This window comes from Eulemur rufifrons, chromosome 4, assembly GCF_041146395.1.
Source record: "Eulemur rufifrons isolate Redbay chromosome 4, OSU_ERuf_1, whole genome shotgun sequence".
Lineage (NCBI taxonomy): Eukaryota > Metazoa > Chordata > Mammalia > Primates > Lemuridae > Eulemur > Eulemur rufifrons.
The window spans coordinates 27224337-27241944 of record NC_090986.1 but is presented as its reverse complement, the minus strand read 5'-3'; positions in this window follow the sequence as shown (position 1 = coordinate 27241944).

Here is a 17608-nt window from a genome sequence, read left to right as displayed (position 1 = left end):
GAAAAAGAAAAGTGAAACAGAAAACTAGAAAAAGGAGGATATAGTGTCTCAGATGTCAAGAAAATTAAATGTTTGTTAATGGAAAGGTACATAGATACAACTGTGGCAGAGAAATCAAGGAGAATTAACACTGAAAACAGGCATTTATTTGGCTCAGTCAGGACAGGAAGAGAGGGGGGCAATGGTGTCTGCCACTGCTAACTTCAGAGAAAGGTTTTCATGAAGCGACTGGGTCCCCATCCAAATTTTGAAAAACTGAGGAGGAAAGATGTTAGTGAGCAAATTTATGAATTGAGTTAAATAAAATTGTTCATACAAAGGCCCTGATGAATAAACAGAAATGGAATGATACTAGGAAAGAAAAGCAGGAAGAAGTAAAAAGTTCATTTTAATAGAGAAAACTGAGCCATTATTCAAAGCAGAAAGAAAGAAGTCCAAAGTGGGAAAAGGGGAAGATTAAGACAGAATAGGAAAAGTTCAAAGGGAAGGCGGTGAGAAGAGGCGTCCAAGAAGTTCCTTCGTAAGAGTGAGGAGATGAAAGCAAAGGAACGTCGGATATCCATCTGCAACATCAGACGTTGTCTTTTCAGAAAAGGATATATCTTGCTCTGAGATCTGAGGGAAGAATAAATACAGATATAGGAACAGATAGATGGAATTAAAGGTGAGAAACCTAAAGAGATGGAAGGCTTGAAGAAATAAAGCCTGAAAAGTTTCCATGGAAAATGATCCAGGGAGTCAATGAGGTATAAATGGGAGTGTTGAGCAGGAGAAGGAGGCTAAGTTGAAGCCACACAGCAGGCTCTACCCGGGAGCCAGCTGCACGGAGCCGCGCAGCTTCCCCCAGCAGCTCTCTGCAGTCTGAGAGCAGAAGGCTCTCCACGGAGCCATCCAAGGCTAGAGCTGGAGAGGGTCCTCCAGGGAGTTCAGAGCTCTGAAGCAGCTGACCACTTCACACAAGGTGGAAAGGAGTCAAGTTTGGTCCAACAAGAGAAGGCTGATCTTAGCAAAAGAGGGTTGGGATGAGTCATGTTTTACTTCCTAGTCAAAGCAAAAAGCATTTTTAAGAGTTATGGAGGAGGAAGAGATAAGAAAATGTGCAGAAGAGCAGGATTTGGCACTTCAGAGTGATTGGGAGCAGTATTTTATGACAGGGATTTAGTTCCACATGTGGCTGAGGTGGCTTTGCAATATTAACCATAAGGTCAAGAGCTCTGGTAAGTTAAGAACTTGGATGTGAAAAAAATGTCATTTTGGATGAAGGAATGAAATAGTGAAGAGACAGGCCAAGGGCTAGAGTCTAGCAGTTTTGGTAAATGGAAATTTTTTTCTTAGAGCAGTGGTTCTGAAAGCATGGGCGTGGGGTCTATAAACCTGCTACAAAGGCAATTTTAGGGGCACCACTGAATCAGAAACTCTGAGGAGCAGGCTTATCAATCATGTTTTTTTTAATTTATTTTTGTTGTATATATTTAAGGTGTACAGCATGATGCTTAGATATGCACATACATATTGAGATGATTACTACAGTAAAATTAGCATATCCATCACTTTCCCATGTTTTAACAAGCCCTTCGGGTGATTTGATGCACACTTAAGTTTGAGAGCAACTATCTCAGAGAACAGAGCAAAGAGGGTGGAAAGAATAGACCAGGGTCATTTAAAAAATGGAGGGGCTAGACAGAGTGGCTGACGCCTGTAATCCCAGATTAGGAGGCCAAGGCAGGAGGGTCATTTGTTTTGAGATCAGGAGTTCGTGACCAGCCTGAGCAATATAGACTGCATCTTTACAAAAAAAAAAGAAAAATAGAAAAACTGGCCAGGTGTGGTGGCATGTGCCTATAGTCCCAGCTACTCAGGAGGCTGAGACAGGAGCATCATTGAGCACAGGAATTTGAGGTGGCAGTGAGCTATGATGACGCCACTGTCCTCATACCCAGGCAACAGAGAAAAACCCCCATCACCAAAAAAAAATCGGAGAGAGTCAAGTTTGATCAATATTCCAACATGATTAGCATAGAAATAATAATAACTAAGGAATAAATACTTATTCATCCTTTTGTATTTTATGTTTCTTTCAAATATATTCTATAATTTATTTTGTAAATAAATGCTTTGTGCATTTATTTCTGTATGCATGTTATAGATACATAAAACATGTAACTATTACCTATTTGCACAAAAATTCTAACTCGGTATCTCAGAATAATGGCAGCATTGTTGGTTTTGTTTCAATTTAAGGCAGATGGTGACTTTGTTCCATGGAGTTAGGAATATAGGAGAGGAGAAAGTCTCAGAGAGGAGGTTTACCTAGAAAAAAGTTTATTCCAAGTACAGCAATGTTTTTAAGATGGTATAATGAAAAGAAGTACAATCATTTTAAAGCAAAGGGGAGTTCTATCTAAATTTAAAATGCTGTTCCACAGGGCACAAATGTATAAGGTCAGCAAGAGAAAAGACCTAAAGAAAGTAAATGTTATTGAATGAAATTTTACAGATGAAAAGATGGTTTCAGAAGCAGTGAGTTGTGGAATATTTGGCTGAGGGCACAATGGTTGGGATGAGGAGGTGAGACCCACTTTGGATAGAGGAAGAAGAAAACTTCTGAACCATATGGACTATATTTCATGGCACATGACAATGAGCTTTGGAGTCAAAATGAGGTTTGAAATCTAGTACCAGCATATAAGAGCCATGTGACTTTGAGGAGGTCACTTCCCTAGCACTTAGATTCCTTCTCAATAAAACAAATATTTGAACTCCTGCTTTACTGAGCTGGTGTGAGAATGAAAAGGAATGCTGGGTATGCTATGAGTGCCCAGTGCTTAATAAATGTGAATGATTCATATACTTCCCTGTCCCTCCCTCCCTCTCTCTCTCTCTCCAGCCCCCCCCCCCCAAAACTGTAAGTTCTCAGTGATAGGGGAACACAGAGATATGTTCAGTATATTGTGAAGGGAAATTAATATATGTGGGTTTAAAAATTAAATATTATGGTGACAACTTGTGTGGAGCTGACACTAATTTTGGCTACTCAAAATAATGGCAAAAACAATTTGAGCTTTCTATAACCTAATATAAGCCACTTAGTGCAACAGGAGTAAGGGAATGTATTCTTTCTAATGGAAACATTTAAGCTTGCATTTATTACTCATATGATAAATCTGTGTCTAATGGGGCCCAGGCTGTTCTCTACATGGGAGACAGGGTAGTAAATAGTCAGGCTGTGGCTACACCCTCATGGTGCTCAAGTTCACATACGGAAGACTGATTAATTTGTTTTTAATTTTAAAAACAAGTACTCTAATTACATTTTTACACAAATTTCATAAAGCAGGGGAAATAGAATGTCTAGATGACATGGCACTTAAGTTGAGAAGGTGGTGATGGCCGATAGAGCAGAAAAATATACAACAGGTAATGAATTATCTGATAAAACAATTCATTTATAATTTATAAATTTGTGTTATTTATAAATTGCCTTGAAGAGCTCTCAAATCCTTTTCTTTTTTTTATTTTACTAGACCTGGGGGTACAAGTTGAATTCTGTTACATGTATATGTTACAGCAGTGTAGTCTGGGCTTTTGATGTACCTGTCACTTGAGTAATGTATATTGTACCCCATAGGTAATTTTTCCTTCCTCACCCTTTCCCACCATCCCCTTTTTGAGTATTCAATTTCCATTATTCCTTGTGTAGCCATAGCTTAGCTCCTACTTACCAGTGAGAACACACAGAATTTATTTTTCTGTTCCTGAGTTACTTCACTTAGGATAATGGCCTCCAGTCCATCGACATTGCTGCGAAATAAATTATTTCATTCTGTCTTATTGCTGAGTAGTACTCCTTAGCATATATATTTCTATATCCATTCATCAGTTAATGGGAGCTTAGGTTGATTCCATATCTTTGTGATTGTCATTTGTGCTGTGATAAACATACTAGTGCAGGTGTCTTTTTAATATAATGCTTTCTTTTTATCTGGGTACATACCAAGTAGGGGGACTGCAGGATTGAACAGTAGTGTCCATTTTTAGTTCTTTGAGATATTGCTATAATAATCTTCATAGAGATTGTACTAATTTACATTCCCACCAATAGGGTGTAAGTGTTCTCCTTTCATTCATCCATGCTAACATCTATCGTTTTTCAACTTTTTAATAATGGCCATTCTAATTGGAGTAAGATGTATCCCATTGTGGTTTTAATTTGCATCAAATCCTATTCTTATTTTAATTACATTAGCTCCCACCTCAGTTTCTTTATTTTAAAAATGATGATCTGGAATAGACCAATTCTCAAGTTTCTGGCAGTTCAAAAGCTCCATAATCCTATGTATTATCTTCACGTAACAGTAACATTTCATACCAAAATGCTAAAGCCCATGGTCACTTAGTAAAAATAATCATTGCAGACATACAATTTCTCAGATGATCAGCAAATAAAAACTTCTCCAGATTATTTTATGATTTTTCTCAGATCAGCTTGAGCATAAATGCATCAGAGTATATATTACTAAATATTACTAAGTAATTAATTCTGTACCTATCTTGTGGATCTCTGTGAATTTGACTGATAGATTTATACTGCTATAGGGAAAGCTCAGTCGATAGTATCCCATACTGGAACTCTAACTGTACCTGCTCTTCAGTGATAATTTTATGACAAATAACAGGAGTGTTTACCAACTGTTCATAGAAAAGAATTCAAAATTGCAAGAAATGCACGCAAAGTTTAGGGATGCTACATTTTAGCAATATAGAAAATAGTTTCAGGAAGAATAAATTATAAGTATAATCTACAATATAAATATGAGGTTTCTTTGTGGTTTTCTAAAAACAAAATTTAAGCAAATAAGTGCTGAAGAATCATGACATGTTAGACATGCTATAATTTCCTGGTAATCACTTTATGAAAAAATACCATCCGTTGTTAGATGATTTACATAAAAACAATTCACAGTGTCATTTGAATTTATTTAATTATTTAAATGCCAGGCTAAATATGGTCTCTAGAGAAATCTTTATAAAATTATAATTTCATTAGTAATTGAAAACAATGATGTTGATTATTTTCTCTACTGTATACTTAACTGAATTCCTTAATAATTCCCTGTGACTGCCAGGATGGGATCTGACAATAACCGACAATGACTGAGAAGCTCAATATCAACATGCATTCAGTTAGGAATGAGGAAACACACAGATGCCTTTGCATTCACCTAAGCTTATATATTTGATTTAAATGATTCTTAATCTATGGAATATAAACTCATTGCCAATAAAGTCAATTAGCGCATCTATTAAAATGACATTTATCTCAAAAAATATTTCAAAATTTGCTTAATTACAAAGGCAACGTCTTTTTTATCTCAGTGCACTCTGTGTGCATTGTGGAAAGTAAAAAAAAAATTAGATATACGATATCAAGAAAATAAAAATGCCAGATTTCAACCATTCACAGCTTACCACAAACATACTGTAGATTATACTTTAGTGTAAAACCTTCCAGATATTTTGCTATGTTTATATTTGTGTATACACACAGAGATATATTTTCAGTTGCTTAGTATCCACATTTCCTTATCAATAACTTTTCATCTTACCTAACATATATAGTTAATATTCTAACTTCCCAAATTGTCCCAGAAATGCCTGATACAGTTGACATATCCAAGCCAGTACACACTTTGCATCGGTTTTTTATAGTCCATGATGCTCTTCTTTTTAAATACTTCTTTTATTATTTCTCTTTATGATACTGACTTATTAAAGAGATCTTGCCAGTTATATTGAATAATATTCTACCTTCTAGGGATATGCCATAGAGTAATTTTGCTTGTTCTTTTTTCCCAAATTTAATTCTAAATGGTTGTTAGAGTAAGAATTTATCATAGATGATGTGACACTTCATCGCATCAGAAGGCATCTGGATAACCCATCATTGATAACACTAAGATTAACCACTGAATTTAGCTTATGACAGCTTCTTTTCTCCCTCAGGACAAAAAAGTGGTCTATGTTTGGCATCTTTAAAATGTCTAGTTTTCTATAAAAACTAATAGTCTTTACAGTAATTAATAATCCTTGGCAGAGTTGGTGTATAATTAGGAGTTGAGAATTGCTGCTTTTTAACACTTTGAATTCAGAATGTAAAATTAAATAGAATTATTGTGGTTATCACATCTTGAGTGCTTGCAAAGTGTCAGATTATGTGCAACAGGCTTTAAAAGTACTGAGTCTTTTAAACTTCATAGCAATTCTATGAGGTCAGTAATACTTTTCCTGTGTAGCCAATGAGGAAACTGAGACTACTAGAATAAGACTATTAAAGAAGTTAAAACTTAGACAATGCAATACCAAGAAAAAAAAAAAACCTGATTTTTTTAAATGGGCAAAGGAACTGAATAGACATTTCTCAAAAGGAGACATAGAGATGTACAACAGTTTTATGAAAAAATATTCAACATCACTAATCATGGAGGAAATGCAAAGTAAACCACAGTGAAATATCACCTCACACTTGTTAGAATGGCTATTACTAAAAAGATGAAAGGTAAGTGCTGACAAGGATGTGGAGAAAAAGAAAGCCTTGTACTCTGTTTGTGGGAATGTAAATTAGTACTGTCATTATGGAAAATAGCATGGAGGTTCCTTAAAAACTAAAAATAGAATTACTATATGATCCAACAATCCCACTTCTGAGTATATATCCAAAGGAAATGAAATCAGTATGTTGAAGAGATAGCTACACTCCCATGCTCATTGCAGTATTATTTACAATAGCTGAAATATAGAATCAACTTAAGTGTGTATCAAAGGATGAATGGCTAAAGAAAATGTGGTTTATATACACAATGGAATACTATTCAGCCATAAAAAGAAAGAAATGTTAATCTGTTTCACTATAGTAACCATGGTACTACCTATATGTATCTGTGTATCTATGTATATCAGTTAACATCATGTTGTAAACCTCAAATCTCAAATATACACAATAAAATTTATTTTTTTTTAAAAAGGAAATTCTATTGTTTGTGACAACATGATGAACCTAAAAGATATTATGCTAAGTGAAATGTGCCAGGCACAGAAAGACAAATACATGGCCAGGCATGGTGGCACATGCCTGTAATGTCAGCTACTCAGAGAGTGGGGCAGGAGGATCACTTGAGCCCAGGAGTTTGAATCCAGCCTGGGAAACATAATGAGACCTCATCTCGGAAGGAAGGGAAGGAGGGAGGGAGGGAGGGAGGGAAATACTTCATGATCTCCCTTATATGTGGAATCTAAAAAAGCCAAATTTATAGAAGTAGAGAGTAGAATGGTGGTTACCAGAGGCTGGTCAGGGGGAGGGAGTAGGGGGGAGATTCAGGAGATGTTGATCAAAAGGTACAAAGTTTCATCTAGACAGGAGGAATAAGTTTTCAAGACCTATTGCATGGCGTGGTGACTATAGTTAATGTATATTTCAAAATTGTTAAAGAAGTAGTTTTTTTTTTTTGGTTTTTTTTTTTTGTTTTTTGAGAGAGTCTCGCTTTGTTGCCCAAGCTAGAGTGAGTGCCGTGGCATCAGCCTAGCTCACAGCAACCTCAAACTCCTGGGCTTAAGCAATCCTACTGCCTCAGCCTCCTGAGTAGCTGGGACTACAGGCATGTGCCACCATGCCTGGCTAATTTTTTCTATATACATTTTTAGGTGGCCAGATAATTTCTTTCTATTTTTTAGTAGAGACGGGGTCTCGCTCTTGCTCAGGCTGGTCTTGAACTCCTGACCTCGAGCGATTCACCCGCCTCAGCCTCCCAGAGTGCTAGGATTACAGGCGTGAGCCACCACACCCGGCCAAGAGTAGATTTTAAATGTTCTCATTACAAAAAATGCGATAAGTATGTGAGATGATGGATATGTTAATTAGCTTGATATCATCCTTCTACAATGTATACATATATCAAAACTTCACATTATACCCACAAACACAAATAATTATTTGTGAATGTGGATGGGGGGGCATGGGCAATATATATAAAATGAACTTTTGTACCCCCATAATAAGCTGAAATAAAATAAAATAAAATAAAACTCACAAATGGAAAAAAGCCAAAAAATAAAAATAAAAATAAATAAAAATAAAAGATTAAATTTAAAAAGTTAAATAATTTGTTCTTGTTAGCATCTTATTAATGCTACAGGCAAAAAAGCAAGCCAATGTCTGTCTGACTCCAGAGACTATGACATTTACCAGTAATTAGTATCATTTCCCCCAAATTACAATTTTTTGGATAAAAATAATAATAATGTTAAAAATGACATCATGAAATACAACCACGAATTTCCAGGAAATAGTAGTCTATGTTTTCTCTCTCATCTTTTCTGCCCCTCATTCTCATACTTTAGCACTCAATTTCTAAAATCCCTTTAGTAAAATTTAATAGTTTTGGCAACTTTTTAAAATCTGAAATTGGGTAGGGGAGAGGACAAAAGAAATGTTAGCCACCTTGTGAGAAAACCTCTGTTCGGTTGGTTTTTTTCCCTCTTGATGACCAATGAACACCTAGTAGTGACAAAAGTCAAATTACTACATGAAGAGTGTAATCATTTTCCTATGATTTCCTGGGAAATATTCCCATTTACCTCATTTATTCAATGTACTTGTATCTAGAATGTTAAAGGATTTTATTATTCCCAGGAAACTCCTTGAGCTTTGTTAACATTTTTCAACATTTTTATGAAATATTAAGTGCATACAAAATAATATTTATAATATATGTGTAAGGCATAATGAATACTTATTTAAAGAAAACACCTGCTATCCTATCATTTGGTTTTAAGAAACATGCAGATATAGTGAAACCACCTGTATGAACCTTCTCCCTGCACCAGAAGTAGCCACTAACCTTGCCAATTTTTGACAGTATCAAACATTCATTATCCAGTCTTGTGAGTGTCAAATATTATCATATGGTGATATTGTCTGTGAAGTACCATGATATGGTATGTTTATTGGTCATTCCTATTTTCTCTTTTGTAAAATCCCCTGTTCAAATCTTTGTTTTTTAGAATTATTGAGATTTAATTGCATTGCAGTTAAGGCAAATGAACTTAACTCTTAAATTAACCCTGCTTTAATTTTTTACCTCCCTTGGTGCCATAGGAAGTGGGAAAGTGTTGTTTGATATTTGTTTCTTTTTGATTTTTAATTTACTCTTAGGGCCTGTGTGTGTGTGTGTGTGTGTGTACACGCTCTAGTGAGCCTTTTAAAAATATTTGTCACAAACACTTTCTCCCATTCCATGGCTTCTTATTTCACTACTATTATTTTATATTCTGATGAATCGAAGTTGGTCATTATAATGAAGTGAAATTTATCAATTTTTTGTATGTTTTGCATTTCTGTCTTAACAAATCCATTTCTACTCTAAAGGCAAAAAGATACTATCTTTTGTTATTTCCTAAAAAGTTATAGCTTTATTTTTCACATTTAACATAACTGAAATTTTTTTCTTTTTTCCTTTTTGCGTATGATGTTTGTGATTGACATTTATTTAATTAGTAAGTTAGTTTTGATTATTGAAAGCAGCCTTTTTCTTTTTAAATTCCCAATGGATCTTCTGACAGAGTTCAAGTTTCAATGATTGCTTCATCTTCCAGTGAGATCACTAACCTCTTGCATTAGTTAACTTGTCCATTGCTGCATGTACTATACTGTTTAAATGCTATAACATTTTAATAAATCTTCATGTTCTGTATAGCAACTTCTACCAACTTATTCTTTTTTTCCATTTTTTTCTTACTTAAAATAAATTTGGGATCAATGTGTCTATTTCCCAAACACAGAAACACATATATGCATAGACATATACACACTAAATGTTGAAATTTTGTTTAACATTGCATTGAATCAGTAGATCAATTCTGGAAGAATTAACATCTTTACAATATTCAGTCCTTGAATCCATGTTATTGAAACGTATTCCCTAAGAATTATCTTATAAATGGATAGTTTCATTGAATGCTTTGTTGCATCTAATGAGATTTACTTTGTTTCTTTTTAATGTGAATTACATTAACAAATTTTGCAATTGAAAACTATCCTTCTATTAAAAAATAAACACAATTTGATAAATGTGCCATTATTTCCATACATTGTGAAATTTGATTTGTTCATATTTTATTTGAGAGTTTTGCACCTATGTTGTTGACTGGGATTGACCTATATAGTTTGTTTCTCTCCCTATTTATGCCTTTTTTTTGATAAAATATATTTTTGTATATTATGTACAAAATTGAAAGTATGAGTTTTAAAGAAGTGTTACTCATTAAAAAATACCTGTGTCTGACGTTTTGTGGGGAGAGGGCCATCTTAACCACTGGTTAAGTTTTGTTAATTTCTACATGATTTACATAGCTTGCATTTCTTCTTCATGAAGTTTTGCTCCTATTTTTGTAGAGGTTGTTCTCTTCATTTGAGTTTTCCAATTGTTTGGCAGAATTTCTTCATAATCATATTTTTTTCAAACTCTGCAGTATCTGCACTTGTTCCCCTTCCTTCTTCCCAATATTGTTTATGCATACTTTCTCTTAATTTTCTTAATCTTTTCTGAAGTTTGCTAATTTTACTAGTTTAATCAATGAATAAATCAAAAATGGTTTTGTGATTTTCAATATCATGTATCTATTTCCTTTCCATTATTTTTTTATTTAGCTTCATTGTATCTTTTCTTCTGCATTTTTAGAGACTTTCTTCTCTTCTTCTAATGCCTTCTAATGCCTTGCCTTGGACATTTGATTCATAGTTTTCAGCATTTAATTATTTTTAACAAAACAATTAAGCCTATAATTTTCCCCTTTATAAAGATTTAGCAATATCCCATAAATTTGAGTAAGAAGTACCTACAGCTTCTTTATTGCTGAATATATTCTAATTTTCATTTTAATTTCTTCTTCATCCCATGAGTTATATAGAAGTTGATACTAAGATTTTAAAATATGTGTAGTTTTCTTACATACTTCAAAGATACAATCTCTGAAATTTGGTGTTATCTGTAGGAAAAACCTTCTAGGCAGAGGGGAGAGCAAGTGAAAGGTCCTGGATTAGGAAATACCTGGTGTATTCAAGGAACAGCAAGAAACCCAGTGTAGCTACAGGAGCATCAACAAAGGAACAGAAAATGTAGTCAGAGGATAACACAGATTGGGATTCTATCAGGGCTTGAAGATCATGTTAAGGCCTTGGTATTTATTCTGAGTGAGACAAGGAATACTGGAAAGATTTTATGCAAATCTACATTGCAGCAGGATTGCTCTGCCAAGAGTAGATAGGGGTGGGTAAAGACAGAAGCAGACAGTCCAATCAGAAGTATTTTTACAATAATCTGGATAATAGATATTGGAGGCTTTGACCAGCATTGGCAGATAAAAGATCAAGTTGTGAATATATTTTGAAGGCAGAACCGGTGAGAACTTTTGTCACACTAGATGTGGGGTGTGAGAGAAATAGAAGAGTCAAGGATGACAGTGAAGCTTTTAACTCAAAAATCTAAAAGAACATAGTGAAGAATATGACATTTCAAGAATCTAAGGGAGAGATCAAGTCTGGAGTTGTAAATTTTGGAGTCATCAAACATTTAAAGTCATTGGACTGGAGTAGATCAGCTATGTGGTAAGTGTAAATAAAAGAGAGATGCTGTCCTACCATGCTCTTCTGGACAATCCAGTATTTAGAGATAGAGAAGCTAAAGAGGAACCTGCTAAAGACAATGAGAACAAGTGGCGATAAAGGTAAGAGGAAAACAAAGCAAGTGTGGTAGGAAAGCCAAGTGAAGAACGTGTTTCAAGATGGACACGGTGATCAACTATCAACAAGTGCACCTCCTAAGCCAAGGTAAGGATTGAGAAATGAGTACTGTCAATTGGAGTTCACTGACAATCTTGATAAAGTGTAGTTTTAGTGGAATGGTGTGTGAGGAAACCTGAATGGAATGAATTCAAGAGAGAATGAGAGGAGAGCACAAACGTGTGATTTGTTTAAAGAGCCTCTTTATTTTAAAAGGGAAGATAGAAAATGACGTGATAGCAAAAGGGAGATATGAAGTCATGAGAAGATCGTTTCATGATAGTAGCTTTAAAAAACCATACTTGCATGCTGGTGGGCATGATCTGGGAAAAGGAAAAAATGATGATGCAGGAGAGAAGTGAAAGAACTTCTGGAGTATTATATTTAGTCAGAAGCATGGAGCGTTCACCTCACCATAAGAGGAAACAAAATATCATATGCACAAACTCAGCTATAGGTACCTGGGTAGATGCAGTAGTTGGAACTCTTGGAAATTTTTTTCTGACTGCTTCCATTTTTTTCATGAAGAGGGAAAATAGGTCATCAGCTGATGATGGGGATAAGGAAGACATACTGGATCAAGTGTGCAGAGAGGGGAGAGAATAAGAAGTGTGAGAAAGAGAAAACTAAACCAGGAAAATATGTTATGATTAATGGCAGCATGAAGAGCTCTCTTAGTTTACTGATTATAAATGAAAAGTAAGAGGGGTAAGCATGTTTCATTTTGGTTTGTTTTTTGCTTTTTATTCCTTCTCTAATCACAGTCTGGGCACTGAATATGCAGAGTTGCATTTGATCCAATGTTGGTTTTGTTTCACAAAGTGAGTATGACAAAGAGCAACAAAGTTGAGGGTTTGTTATAGTATTTACTGCTCCTTTTCAAAAGTCTGTGGTTACTGTTGTTATTTTCAAAATTACAAATTCATTTATAATCATCATTAAATTCAAATGAATTTTTGACATTATACATTTTTCCATTAATGAAAACTAAAACTAACATCATGGGAGAAAAGGAAATAATTCTCGAAACTACTTTGAACCATCATAGGGAAGCACAGTGATTGAAAATAAGTAACTTGCAGGATGAATGGAAATTACATTTAATATGTCAAAAATAGTTTATATAGTAATAGTAATAAATGATACAATTCCTTTGAAATAAAGCAGAAATTTTAATATATTATCACAAAAAGATTCCTTTATGGACTAATTTGTCTCCATCAATATGAAGCTACAAATTGATTTTTTTGTATATAAGAAATAAAACTTACTTTTCTTCATATAGAAATCAAGAAGTTATTATTTTATGAGAATTCAAGAATGCATCAAATAATGGATACTAGGGAGAATAAATTTATTTCAGGTAGGTGTTTATGGATAAGATAAAGTATAAACGAAATACATGTCAACTTACTTTTTATTCTAAAATGTGTTTTTCTCAAATATATTGTATACACTTCCTTAAGATCCTCTTGGCCTCTCTTGACTCCTGGACCTTCTTTTCTATTTGCCTCACTGCATTTGTTCTCATGGTAATCAAATTCCAATCACGCTTACACAATTCCTCCATCTAAAATCAACTGACCACAACGGAGGAGTATCCAGCTCTCCAGGATTTCTTGAATCCAGGTGAAACACAAATATACAGAGGATAAGGTCTGGCTTCTGAAAGTGGCTGCTAAAGCGATCAAATAATGTAATCCAGGTGTGCAGGGGAATTGACACATCAGATGGCGGACTTTGACCAATGGGGATAGGAGACATAAACAAGTTAGTCATGTAAATTCCCTCTCCTTCCTTCCAGTGCTCTATTCCAAGGCATAGTTTCTCTGCAGACACCTCCTAGAGATATCCTCTAAGGCTGTGGTCCCCAACCCTCAGGCCACCGTGCAGTGCTGGCCTATTAGGAAACAGGACAAGTATTGCCACCTGAGCTGCGCACCACCTCCCCGCCCCCACACCCTCGGTCCGTGGAAGAATTTTCTTCCATGAAACCAGTCCCTGGTGCCAAAAAGGTTGGAAACCGCTGCTCTGCGGCACAGCAGGTGCGCCTGCCAAGTAGCCAGCTATATCGTTTACACTGAAGCATGAAACAGGACTAGCATGATACCACATCACCTTGCACTGTACCTACCTACCCTTCCTGCCTCACTTCCCTTTGCCCTCGCTCTCATTTCTTATCTCAGCACTTAATCTTTGCATTAGACTATTTTCAGGGGACCACAGGCTAAAAGGACAATCAAAGTATAAAGCACATGCACAGTTGAAATATTCATGCAATCACCACCCAAGCTAAAAATTATAACATTATGTTAGCAGCTTTTTTTGTGCCCTTCACCAGATACGTAAAAGGTAATCATTGTCCTTAATTTTTTCTTTTTCTTTTTTTAAGTCCTACTAGTGAATCAATGAATCATTATCCTTAATTTTATAGTAAACATTTCCAACTATTTATTTATAGTTTTACCATTTATATATGCATATTCCTAAGCAATGTCATTTAGTTTTGCCTGTTTTGAAATCTATTTAGATAGAAAGACACATAATGTATTTGCAGAGATTTTTCCTCAACAGTTTATTTGTGAGATTCATTCATATTTCTTCATGTAGCTGTGGTTCATTTTTGTGATTGCATAGTACTTTGATATATGACTACATTAAAGATTATTTACTAATTCTGCTGATGGATAGTTGGGTTTTTCCAGTTTCTGTTTTTTCTGTATGAATATTTTTAGATATGTCTTCTAAGACAAAAATGCATCTACATTATATATCTACAAGTGGATTTTCTGCTTCACATAACATGCATGTGTTTAGACTTACTACATAATTCAAAATTATTTTTCAAATTGGTTATAGAATATGAAGTGATGGATGTGTTAGCCTCATTGTGGTAATCATCTCATAATGTAAATGTACATCAAAACATAACATTGCACACCTTCAATATATACAATTTTCTTTGTCAATTTTACCTTTCATGTGTATGTGAGGTGAGAATACTTTTCTTCCACCAAAGCTGTATAAAAGTTCCTATTACTCTGTATCCTTGCTAACATTTGAGATAGAGTTTTTAAAATCTTAGCCATTCTGGTGGTGTCTACTGGAATTGCATTGTGGTTCTATTTTATATTTCCCAGTTACTATTTTAAAAAAGTACTAGTATGTACTTTTGTCTATTTATTGCAAATGTGGATATTCTCTTTTATAAATTACCTATTCAAATTTGTTCCCTAGTTATTCCTTATTGATTTTATAAGTTATTTATGAATTATGAGCCATTTTTAGTTATAAGTGTTGTAAATATGTTCTGTTATGTGGCTTGATATTCACTATCTTAAAAGACTATTTTAAGGAACAGAGGGCTTTACCTTTCACGTAGTCAAAATTATCAGTTTTTTTCCTCTGTAGTTAGAGCTCTTTTTCTTCTATTTAACAATACTTTCCTAATCCTCCAGTACAATATTGAGGATAAGTGATAATAGCAAACATCCATGTTTCACTTCCAAAGGAAAAGCCATCAGCATTTTTCCATTAAGTGTGATGTTGGCATCAGCGATTTGGGTTTGTTTATTTGTGTATTTGTTTGGATACAAATGAACACTTGTATATTTGTTCTGTTAATGAAGTTGTTCATATATGTTTGTTATATTCATGAAATTACCTTCTAGTCTTAGTTTCATAAAAGCTTTTTTCACAAATAATTCTTTAATTTTATCAAAAGCTTTTTTGCAGCTTTTTGAGCCGCTATGATATTTTTCTCCATAATTTTATAATACAAGGAACTTTTCAGGGAATAGTATACAGAATGATTCATGTTGAACAAACTGCATTCATGAAAAAATAGCCAACCTTTCACACAATATAGAATCCTTATCATATGTTGCTGAATTCGGTCCGTTGATATTTTAGTTAGTATTGTTGCATCAATAACCATGAGTCAAATGACTGTAATGTACATGGGTCAGTAACATTCCTGTCAAGTTTTACTGTCAGAGTCATGTTGACCACATAAGATGAGTTACAGGATGTTTCATGCTTTTCAACTCTCTGGAAGAATTTGTATATGTGTGCCATTATTTTTTTTCTTAAATATCAAGAGCTGCCTCTATGAAAATTTGCCCTTAAGATTTTAGTCACCTCAGCCTCCCTGAAATCCAATCCCTATCTCCTAGACTCAGCAAGATGGGCATGATCCCCTTGGGACCCCCTTCCCAGCCAAAGATTAAATCTGTTCTCTGTCACTCCATCATGACCAGAAGCAGAAGTCAAAATACATGATAAAGTTATTGAGATTATTTTGTACCTTAAATCTTTGTCAAGAAAATTATCAATATTATTTTTGAAAATGAGTTTTGTCTCTTTATTCGCTGGAAAGAAAAACAATATATGATCTATTTCATCCAGTGTCTCACATTTTCTAGCACATGAATAAGCAATTTAATCTTCCAACACTTATGATATTTTGATTGTCTGTTTTATTTTGTATAACCCTGTTGTCTTTCTGTTCTTTCTTAAGGCCATTGGTGCTTTTAATGAAATTTTTTCTTCAGAGAGAATACAGAAATTATTTGGAGATTATAATTTTTAAAACTTTTACTATCTTTTTTAATAGATTTTTTTCTCAAATCAATTTTGGTCATTTTTATTTTTCCAGAATGGAATTAGACTCTTCCATACATGTAGAATTTATTTTTCAAAATATTTTTTATTGGTCATGAGATAAAACATGCTTTTGAATACAGTATTGACTGGACTTGAGAATGTTTTAATTCTTTTTTGATTTGTAATGTCTGTTCTTTTGCCAACTTGTATTCTTTGAATTTTCTCCCTAAATTGATTAGAGTCATCAAAATACATTATTTTGTTTGACATTCCATGCATTTAAGAAGAATCAACTCTTAGAATTATTATTCACGTAATATAGCAACAAATAGTTGCTATATTGCATTGGTTTTTTATTTGTATTATTTTTTATGAGTGTATTGTTCTTATTTATTTATTTTTAAATATTTTCAGTCCACTGTTGGTTGGATCCATGGATGCAGAGCACGCAGATATGGAAGGCTAACTGTAATTATACATTGTATCCATCAGGTTTCAAGCAGGAAATAGATGATTCAATCAAATCAAGTAATCTGAGAAAATTTTAATTAAAAGACTATTTTTTTCTAAAGTTGGCACATAGGAAAACCACAAGGGATAATATAGGCCCCATAACTAGCAAAAGCAAGTTATCACCTCTAGGTTGGGAGGAGGAGAGTGCTGTGTACAGACAGGAGGCTGCCTTCAGAGCTGTCATCTTCTTTGGAGGTTCACAGTGAGCCTTCTGCAGTTCTGTAAAAAATTTGGATCTTCTATAATTGCCTGATCTTTTGGCTGTAAGAGGGAGAAATTATTCATTATTAAGCTAAAGTTGTGTGTAATTCCTCTTTTTCCCCCAAGGAACCAAAAAAAGACTCACAAGTGTTCAACCATGCAAACCCAACTCCAGTATGACATTCTTGAACTAAATGTGTCCTTCTTTGTATCATATGTGATTTTTTATTGATGTTGCTACATCAATACTTTCCTGGACAGACTGCTAATTATTTTATAACATTCCTTCTCCCCTTTCATATAGATGAAGTTTTTTTTAACCAGATTATATTTCCCATCCTTCCTTGAAGGTAGGCATGGCCATGTGCCTAAATTCTGGCCAGTAGAAGAGGCAATGAAGTGTTAAACATCAAGGTTGACCAACAAAAACAAAATGCTGTGTCTTTCGCTTTATTC